General features: G+C 41.7%; 1 protein-coding gene across 1 annotated transcript in view; it reads left to right on the forward strand.

The window, feature by feature from the left end:
• Nucleotides 1–11,735, forward strand: part of LOC148904456 (uncharacterized) — a 130,809-nt gene that overhangs the window by 90,050 nt on the left and 29,024 nt on the right. The gene's annotated exons all lie outside the window — the stretch shown is intronic.

Consider the following 11,735-nt stretch of genomic DNA (forward strand, 5'->3'; position numbering starts at 1 on the left):
TATTTCATAGATTACGTCAGGATAATAAGGAATATCCTTATTCAGCCGATAAAACATCCACTCGGCTTTTGTCATATCAGAAACCTCAGGAATAGACTTACCGGTAATTTCAGACAAAAGATAGGGAATAGCTTTGTAATATTTCCCTAGTTTTAATTTTTTCAACGCTTTCCGTAGGCTTTGTGGGGTTGGCTCTTCTAAATGGTCTATGATTTTCTTCTTTACTTCGTTGTTTAAATATATCGGATGTAAACCTTGGATATGACTCATCCAGTCCCTGAAGTATTTTATTCTCTTATATGGCGTTTTCTTACGACCTCCATTGGCGTAATACTGCTCTCTGGTAGCATTTGGTACGGCATTACGAATATTCTTACCACACTCGTAACACTGTGCTGACGTGTCGTCTTCTATTTGCATTTTCTTACCACAACACCAAAAGGGTTCTGGCTTAGGTACGATAACTTTAGGTCTTAGACAAATTATGCAAAAGTCGTTAACGAACTTCTTACATTCGTGCATCGTATATTTATAAGATATTTTAACCTCCGTTTGCGATAAATCTGCTGTACCCGTCTTCGTAAATCCGCGAGTTAAACCCGTATATCTTTGGCATCGATCGCGAGTCCCCCTACCTGCTGCTCAGGCTCAAGCAAGGTAAAATCCATCGCTAGCACTTCCAATGGCCTAGTAGCTAGTAGGCTGCCCATCGGCGTCTTGACTGGAAGGTAGGATCCTTTGGCAATGACACATCTTTCACAATTTGAGATCCATTGCTTCACATCTCCTTGCATACCGGGCCACCAACATCTTTTCCTCAAGAGCTGTTCTGTCCTGTCTTGTCCTTGATGTCCACATTGATCGTGCGCACCCTTCAGTACTTGTGATTTCATTGATGTGGGGAGTAGCAGTAACCGAAGCTCACTTCCCTGTCCGACTCCTGTACGGCGGTAGAGAACTCCATGGCTTTCCTCAATCCTGTTCCAGTGACTAAGCAACTTCCTTGTATCCCTTGTCTCTTGTTGGCTTTGCCTTTTACTTGGCCGACGTCCAAGGTTTCGGTAGTGGAGGAGACGACTGATACATGGGTCCTCCTGCTGTAGTCGTTGGATCTCTGTGAGAGGTGTGGTTGGGAATGAGGTTGCTTGCTCCTCCAGCGCACTTGTCTCTGTGTTGCTTATGAACGCTGCTGATACCATCAAGTGTTGACGTACTTCTTCTGGTAGGTCTGTGGTATTGGTAGAATAGGCTAGTGTACTTCTTACTTCAACTGTGGTTGGTTCTTCATCTCGGTTGATGCGACTTAGAGCATCTGCATTCTGGTTGTGACGTCCAGGGCGGTACTTGATGGTGAAGTTGAAGTTTGCTAACTCTGCAGCCCACCTCTGCTCCACAGCTTTCAGCTTACTCTTTGACTGTAGGTATGTCAGCGGGTTGTTGTCTGTGTAGACGACAAACTTCGATCCCAGCAGGTACTCCCTGAACTTCTCACATACAGCCCACTTCAAGGCTAGTAGTTCCAGCTTCCTCGATGAGTAGTTCTCCATGTTTCGCTCTCCACCTCTCAGGCCTCGGCTGGCATAAGCGATCACTTTGACTCTTCCGTCCTGTTCTTGGGACAGCACGGCTCCCAATCCTTCGTTGGACGCATCCGTCTCTAGGATGAAGGGCTTGGTGTAGTCCGGGTAGGCCAGCACTGGTGCTGAGGTTAGTAGATTCTTTAACTTGTTGAAGCTCTTTTGGCACTCTTCTGTCCACAGTACGCCAATCTGCTTCCGGGTGGTCTTGTTACTTCCTCCGCTCCCGAGCTCAGCAACTAACTTGTGCAGCGGGCCTGCCATTTGAGCGAACTTGGGGACAAATCTTCTGTAGTATGACGCGAAACCAAGGAATGATCGCAGATCGCGCACTGTCTGGGGGACTGGCCACTCGTTAACTGCCTTTGTCTTTTCAGGGTCTGTCTCGACACCGTCAGCAGAGACCACGTGCCCCAGGTAGGTCACCCGATCTCTGAAGAGTTGACACTTGGTTGGTTCAACCTTTAATCCATGATGCTTCAGCTTACTGAATACCGTTTCCAACCGCTCAAGATGTTCTTCAATGGTGGATGAGAAGACTATGATGTCGTCCAGGTAGACCATCAGGGTGCGAAGTATGTCCTCTCGGAAGACTCCTTGCATCAACCTTTGGAAGGTCGCTGGGGCATTCTGTAGTCCAAACGGCATCCGAGTGTACTGAAACAAACCCATGGGCGTTGTGAACGCAGTCTTGTGCTGATCATCAGGATGGACTTCAACTTGATTGTAGGTTGATGCCAGATCTATGGTGGAAAAGTACTTTGCGCCACGCAGTGCCTCCAGTGATTCCTCTATCCTTGGTAGGGGGTACTGATCACGCTTGGTTTTCTGGTTCAGCTTCCGGTAGTCGACGCACATCCTCAAGGCTCCAGACTTCTTTCGTACAAGCACTATTGGGGAGGCATAGTTACTCTCACTTGGACATATCACTCCTTTTTCTAGCAAGTCTTGTAGATGCTGTTGCACCTCCTGGTATTGGTTTGGAGGAATCCTTCTGTAACGCTCTGTGACAGGCACATCATCGTCTGTGTAGATGCGATGATATGTTGTCTTTGTACAGCCAAGGTCCTCCTTACATGAAGCAAACACCTCTTCATTTCTTTCGAACATCTGGAGAGCTTTCTCCCTCTGAAGTTCCGTCCCGGGGAAATGTTCCAGGGTAATCCCGTGAGGGGGTGTCTGTATCCTTTGCCAACGTACTTTGCCCACAGCTTCCCGTTGGGGTGGCATCTGAGGGTCAGCACTAAGGTTACAGCACACTGTCACCATGTTATTCTCGTGTAGGAACTCCAACTGCTCTCCTCTCTTGACCATCTCTCCCTCTCGCACAATTCCAATCCGCGTCCTCGGCTTTAGCCATATGTCCTTTGCCGTCTGGTTGGCAACTCTGACATAGTAACACGTCTTGGTAGTATCCACGAGAGTACTGGCCACGGTGAGGTTTCCTTCTACTGGTACACCAAGGGGTTCGATCACAGCATCAGTGCCCCATGATGGGCCTGTGACCAAGATATCAGATTCTGTGAAAGCAGGGACCCAGACTTTGTCTGAGCCGGCTACTTTCACGAACCCAGTTTTACGTTTACTCTTCTTCTCTTCATCTTGCAGGATCTGTTGGTATTGGGGCACCTGCCCAAGAACGTTGGTTCCCAGTAGGCCAGGTACCCTCCTCTGCATTACTGTAGTGGCTGCTGTGTCCTTCGTGATGAAGATGCCGCACCCAGGGACCACCACTCCTCCGATCTCTACTGTAGCGACGATATATCCAATGTAAGGGATGTCCAAACCGTTAGCTCCTCGCAGCTGCAGTAATCTTGTTTCAGGGTGTAGGTCTCCTAGGGTTGGCTGTAGCTTTTCCCTGTAGAACGACTCGGTGATGAGGGTAACCATGGAGCCCGTATCCACTAAGCTTTTCACAGGTACTCCGCCAATCCTCGCCACCACTGTGGGACTTGTCCCGACAAACTTTTCGTTCTGAAAAAGAGAATTAGAGCCACTACAGTTCCTCTCCACGGCGTGGCTCACTGCCGTGGAGAGCTGGAGTTTGACTCCTTCTGTGGTGCTGCTGGTGCCTTGTCTTTCAGGGGCTTTGGGCAGTTCGGCCGAAGATGTCCAAGCTCGTGGCAGTTGTAACATCTCCTCGGACCACGTGGGGGACTTCGTGGTGGTGATGGGCTTGCTAACTTCATGGTAAGTTGGGTTAGCAGCTTCTGCTGCTCATCCAGCAATTTTTGTTGCTGCATGAGCCTCTCCACCAGGGCCTTCTGTCCTGCTGCAAGCTCTTGGATGGCATTTACTTGGTTGCTCTCCACCAACACCTCCTTGGCCGCTGCATGGCGATGTGCTCCTCTATCTGTGTCTTCCGAGCTACGATAGGCCTCTTGCCTCACCTCGTTGAAGGTCTTCTCGGGATGTTCTCTGATATAGCGCTTGAGATCCCTGCGCAACAGGTTGTCACGCAAGTTCTCAACGAATGTGTCTCTGAGGTTCTGGTCCTTGTTTTCCAGGGCTCCTACGTGTACTCTGGTTATGTGCTCCGCCATTGACATCAGGGCATGGGCAAAGTCCTGGATGGGCTCCCTGTCACCTTGTTTTCTGGCGAAAAACCTCTGGAGAAGCTGGGTCTTGGTGAGCTTCTCCCCGAAGACGTCTCTTAGAATCCTGAAGAAGCCATCCGGGTCTGTCCAGTCATCCACAGGCCTTAGTCGAACTTCATCTCGAGCCGCACCTTCTAAGCTATGGTACAGGAAATCCACCGCCTCTTGACCAGTTAACTTCTGGGCAGCCACAGACCTCTGTGCATCCGCTATCCAGTCTTCAAGCACTTTGTCGTCTCTGCCACCAGCATACTTTCTCAGCTTCTTCTCCCTTGGCACTGTCACTTTTACCACTGGTGCAGGAACAGGTTGGGCAGGGGGTCCTCCTTCAGCCTGCATGCCATCCAGCTGTGCCTTGAGTGCAGCCAATTGCTCTGTGAGTGCAGCCACAGCTTCTTCTGCCATGATTTCAGTCTCGTTCCCGTTGGTAAATAATCAGTAACTACTAATGTCAACTTTCTTGCAATCCCACTTCTGACACCAAAAATGTAACCGGCGGCAAGGCGCTCAGCTATGAATCAGATTGCAAGTGGTTTTGACAAAAGAATTTATTGAAAAATTCACACAACTTTACAATACACGAAAAAAAAAAAACGGGAACGAGATTACAGGATATCTCTTTACATCGAAGAGAATTCCTTGTCTTGATATGTGAAAATATCCGTAGACAACGCAACGTCTTCAAGAACTTTTACTACACTGATTTAAGCTTAGTTTGGGCCTACTTTTATGGGAAAACCTGCATTCTTAAGACCTTACACATCCTACGCAATGTTGCACGCCCTAGGCGCAAACAGGATGTCCCAAACACGAACTTACGTAAACAAGCGCCAAACCTAGGCATGACTCACTATAATGTAATTACGTACGGAAATTATTTCTTGCTTACGCATTTTCCACGCAAACAGTTAACTAAAGAATTACATTTCTATGTGTACACGAGGCATTCCCAATTAAAAATATAGATTTATGACTAAATAATTACTGTTCAAAATAGTGTCTTTTGACTCTGTCACACATATTATGCACATGGATTGGAAGTATACCACACTAATACCATGTTATATTATACACCTGGACTGCAAGTATACCACATTAATACCATGTCATATTATGCACCTGGATTACAAGTATACCACACTAATACCATGTCATATTATGCACCTGGACTACAAGTATACCACACTAATACCATGTCTTATTTTACAACTGGACTGCAAGTATACCACACTAATACCATGTCATATTATACACCTGGATTACAAGTATACGACACTAATACCATGTTATATTATGCACCTGGACTGCAAGTATACCACACCAATACCATGTCATATCATACACCTGCGCTGCAAGTATACCACAATAATACCATGTCATATTATGCACCTGGACTGCAAGTATACTACACTAATATTATGTTATATTATGCACTTGGACTACAAGTATACCACACTAATACCATGTCATATTATACACCTGGACTACAAGTATACGACACTAATACCATGTCATTTTAAACAGTGGGACTGCAAGTATACCACACTAATACCATGTTATATTATGCACCTGGACTACAAGTATACCACTCTAAGACCATGTCATATTATGCACCTGGACTGCAAGTATACCACACTAATACCATGTCATATTATGCACCTGGAATACAAGTATACCACAATAATACCATGTCATATTATGCACCTGGATTGGAAGTATACCACACTAATACCATGTCATATCATACACCTGTACTACAAGTATACCACACTAATACCATGTCAAATAATGCACCTGGATTACAAGTATACCACACTAATACCATGTCTTATTATACACCTGGACTGCAAGTATACCACACTAATACCATGTCATATTATACACATGGACTAAAAGTATACGACACTAATACTATGTCATATTATACACCTGGACTACAAGTATACCACACCAATACCATGTCATATCATACACCTGCGCTGCAAGTATACCACAATAATACCATGTCATATTATGCACCTGGACTGCAAGTATACTACACTAATATTATGTTATACTATGCACCTGGACTACAAGTATACCACCCTAATAGCATATCATATTATACACCTGGACAACAAGTATACGACACTAATACCATGTCATTTTATACAACGGGACTACAAGTATACCACTCTAAGACCATGTCATATTATTCACCTGGACTGCAAGTATACCACACTAATACCATGTCATATTATGCACCTGGACTAAAAGTATACCACACTAATACCATGTCATATTATACACCTGGACTACAAGTATACGACACTAATACCATGTCATTTTATACACCTGGACTGCAAGTATACCACACTAATACCATGTCATATTATGCACCTGGACTACAAGTATACCACTCTAAGACCATGTCATGTTATGCACCTGGACTGAAAGTATACCACACTAATACCATGTCATATTATGCACCTGTACTACAAGTATACCACACTAATACCATGTCATATTATACACCTGGACTGAGAGTATACGACACTAATACCATGTCATATTATTCACCTGGACTGCAAGTATACCACACTAACACCATGTTATATTATGCACCTGTACTACAAGTATACCACACTAATACCATGTCAAATAATGCCCCTGGATTACAAGTATACCACACTAATACCATGTCTTATTATACACCTGGACTGCAAGTATACCACACTAATACCATGTCATATTATACACATGGACTAAAAGTATACGACACTAATACCATGTCATATTATACACCTGGACTACAAGTATACCACACCAATACCATGTCATATCATACACCTGCGCTGCAAGTATACCACAATAATACCATGTCATATTATGCACCTGGACTGCAAGTATACTACACTAAAATTATGTTATATTATGCACTTGGACTACAAGTATACCACCCTAATACCATGTCATATTATACACCTGGACTACAAGTATACGACACTAATACCATGTCATTTTAAACAGTGGGACTGCAAGTATACCACACTAATACCATGTCATATTATGCACTTGGACTACAAGTATACCACTCTAAGACCATGTCATATTATGCACCTGGACTGCAAGTATACCACACTAATACCATGTCATATTATGCACCTGGAATACAAGTATACCACAATAATACCATGTCATATTATGCACCTGGATTGGAAGTATACCACACTAATACCATGTCATATTATACACCTGGACTGCAAGTATACCACATTAATACCATGTCATATTAAAAACCTGGACTGCAAGTATACCACACTAATACCATGTCATATTATACACCTAGGACTACAAGTATACTACACTAATACCATGTGATATTATGCACCTGGACTACAAGTATACCACACTAATACCATGTGATATTATGCACCTGGACTACAAGTATACCACACTAATACCATGTCATATTATATACGTGGACTACAAGTATACCACACTAATACCACGTCATATTATACACCTGGACTACAAGTATACCACACTAATACCATGTCATATTATACACCTGGACTACAACTATACCACACTAATACCATGTCATATTATACACCTGGACTGCAAGTATACCACACTAATACCATGTCATATTATACACCTGTACTACAAGTATACCACACTAATACCATGTCATATTATACACCTGGACTGAGAGTATACGACACTAATACCATGTCATATTATTCACCTGGACTGCAAGTATACCACACTAACACCATGTTATATTATGCACCTGTACTACAAGTATACCACACTAATACCATGTCAAATAATGCACCTGGATTACAAGTATACCACACTAATACCATGTCTTATTATACACCTGGACTGCAAGTATACCACACTAATACCATGTCATATTATACACATGGACTAAAAGTATACGACACTAATACCATGTCATATTATACACCAGGACTACAAGTATACCACACCAATACCATGTCATATCATACACCTGCGCTGCAAGTATACCACAATAATACCATGTCATATTATGCACCTGGACTGCAAGTATACTACACTAATATTATGTTATACTATGCACCTGGACTACAAGTATACCACCCTAATAGCATATCATATTATACACCTGGACAACAAGTATACGACACTAATACCATGTCATTTTATACAACGGGACTACAAGTATACCACTCTAAGACCATGTCATATTATTCACCTGGACTGCAAGTATACCACACTAATACCATGTCATATTATGCACCTGGACTAAAAGTATACCACACTAATACCATGTCATATTATACACCTGGACTACAAGTATACCACACTAATACCATGTCATTTTATACACCTTGACTGCAAGTATACCACACTAATACCATGTCATATTATGCACCTGGACTACAAGTATACCACTCTAAGACCATGTCATGTTATGCACCTGGACTGAAAGTATACCACACTAATACCATGTCATATTATATACGTGGACTACAAGTATACCACACTAATACCACGTCATATTATACACCTGGACTACAAGTATACCACACTAATACCATGTCATATTATACACCTGGACTACAACTATACCACACTAATGCCATGTCATATTATACACCTGGACTGCAAGTATACCACACTAATACCATGTCATATTATACACCTGTACTACAAGTATACCACACTAATACCATGTCATATTATACACCTGGACTGAGAGTATACCACACTAATACCATGTGATATTATGCACCTGGACTGCAAGTATACCACACTAACACCATGTTATATTATGCACCTGTACTACAAGTATACCACACTAATACCATGTCAAATAATGCACCTGGATTACAAGTATACCACACTAATACCATGTCTTATTATACACCTGGACTGCAAGTATACCACACTAATACCATGTCATATTATACACATGGACTAAAAGTATACGACACTAATACCATGTCATATTATACACCTGGACTACAACTATACCACACTAATGCCATGTCATATTATACACCTGGACTGCAAGTATACCACACTAATACCATGTCATATTATACACCTGTACTACAAGTATACCACACTAATACCATGTCATATTATACACCTGGACTGAGAGTATACCACACTAATACCATGTCATATTATGCACCTGGACTGCAAGTATACCACACTAACACCATGTTATATTATGCACCTGTACTACAAGTATACCACACTAATACCATGTCAAATAATGCACCTGGATTACAAGTATACCACACTAATACCGTGTCTTATTATACACCTGGACTGCAAGTATACCACACTAATACCATGTCATATTATACACATGGACTAAAAGTATACGACACTAATACCATGTCATATTATACACCAGGACTACAAGTATACCACACTAATACCATGTCATATCATACACCTGCGCTGCAAGTATACCACAATAATACCATGTCATATTATGCACCTGGATTGCAAGTATACTACACTAATATTATGTTATACTATGCACCTGGACTACAAGTATACCACCCTAATAGCATATCATATTATACACCTGGACAACAAGTATACGACACTAATACCATGTCATTTTATACAACGGGACTACAAGTATACCACTCTAAGACCATGTCATATTATTCACCTGGACTGCAAGTATACCACACTAATACCATGTCATATTATGCACCTGGACTAAAAGTATACCACACTAATACCATGTCATATTATACACCTGGACTACAAGTATACCACACTAATACCATGTCATTTTATACACCTGGACTGCAAGTATACCACACTAATACCATGTCATATTATGCACCTGGACTACAAGTATACCACACTAATACCATGTCATATTATGCACCTGGATTGGAAGTATACCACACTAATACCATGTCATATTATACACCTGGACTACAAGTATACGACACTAATACCATGTCATATTATGCACCTGGATTACAAGTATACCACATTAATACCATGTCATATTATACACCTGGACTACAAGTATACGATACTAATACCATGTCATATTATACACCTGGACTACAAGTATACCACACTAATACCATGTCACATTATGCACCTGGACTGCAAGTATACCACACCAATACCATGTCATATCATACACCTGCACTCCAAGTATACCACAATAATACCATGTCATATTATGCACCTGGACTGCAAGTATACTACACTAATACCATGTGATATTATGCACCTGGACTACAAGTATACCACAGTAATACCATGTCATATTATACACCTGGACTACAAGTATACCACACTAATACCATGTCATATTATGCACCTGGACTGCAAGTATACCACACCAATACCATGTCATATCATACACCTGCACTCCAAGTATACCACAATAATACCATGTCATATTATGCACCTGGACTGCAAGTATACTACACTAATACCATGTGATATTATGCACCTGGACTACAAGTATACCACAGTAATACCATGTCATATTATACACCTGGACTGTAAGTATACCACACTAATACTATGTGAAATTATACACCTGGACTGCAGGTATACCACATAATACCATGTCATATTATACACCTGCTCTGCAAGTATACGAAACTAATACCATGTCATATTATGCACCTGGACTACAAGTATACCACATTAAAACCATGTCATATTATACCCCTGGACTGCAAGTATACCACATTAATGCCATGTCATATTATGCACCTGGATTACAAGTATACCACACTAATACCATGTCATATTATGCACCTGGACTACAAGTATACCACACTAATACCATGTCTTATTATACACCTGGACTGTAAGTATACCACACTAATACCATGTCTTATTATACACCTGGACTACAAGTATACGACACTAATACCATGTCATTTTATACAGCTGGACTGCAAGTATACCACACTAATACCATGTCATATTATACACCTGGACTGCAAGTATACCACACTAATACCATGTCATATTATGCACCTGGACTACAAGTATACCACACTAATACCATGTTATATTATGCACCTGGACTGCAAGTATACCACACCAATACCATGTGAAATTATAAACCTGGACTGCAGGTATACCACATAATACCATGTCATATTATACACCTTAACTACAAGTATACCAAACTAATACCATGTCATATTATGCACCTGGACTACAAGTATACCACACTAATACCATGTCATATTATGCACATGGATTGGAAGTATACCACACTAATACCATGTTATATTATACACCTGGACTGCAAGTATACCACACTAATACCATGTCATATTATGCATCTGGACTACAAGTATACCACACTAATACCATGTCATATTATGCACTTGGACTACAAGTATACCACACTAATACCATGTCATATTATACAACTGGACTGCAAGTATACCACACTAATACCATGTCATATCACACACCTGGACTACAAGTATACCACACTAATACCATGTCTTATTATACAACTGGACTGCAAGTATACCACACTAATACCATGTCATATTATACACCTGGACTA

Source organism: Actinia tenebrosa, unplaced genomic scaffold (assembly GCF_029948245.1).
Source record: "Actinia tenebrosa isolate PJP-AT-01 unplaced genomic scaffold, QUT_ActTen_1.0 PGA_scaffold9__36_contigs__length_13948895, whole genome shotgun sequence".
Lineage (NCBI taxonomy): Eukaryota > Metazoa > Cnidaria > Anthozoa > Actiniaria > Actiniidae > Actinia > Actinia tenebrosa.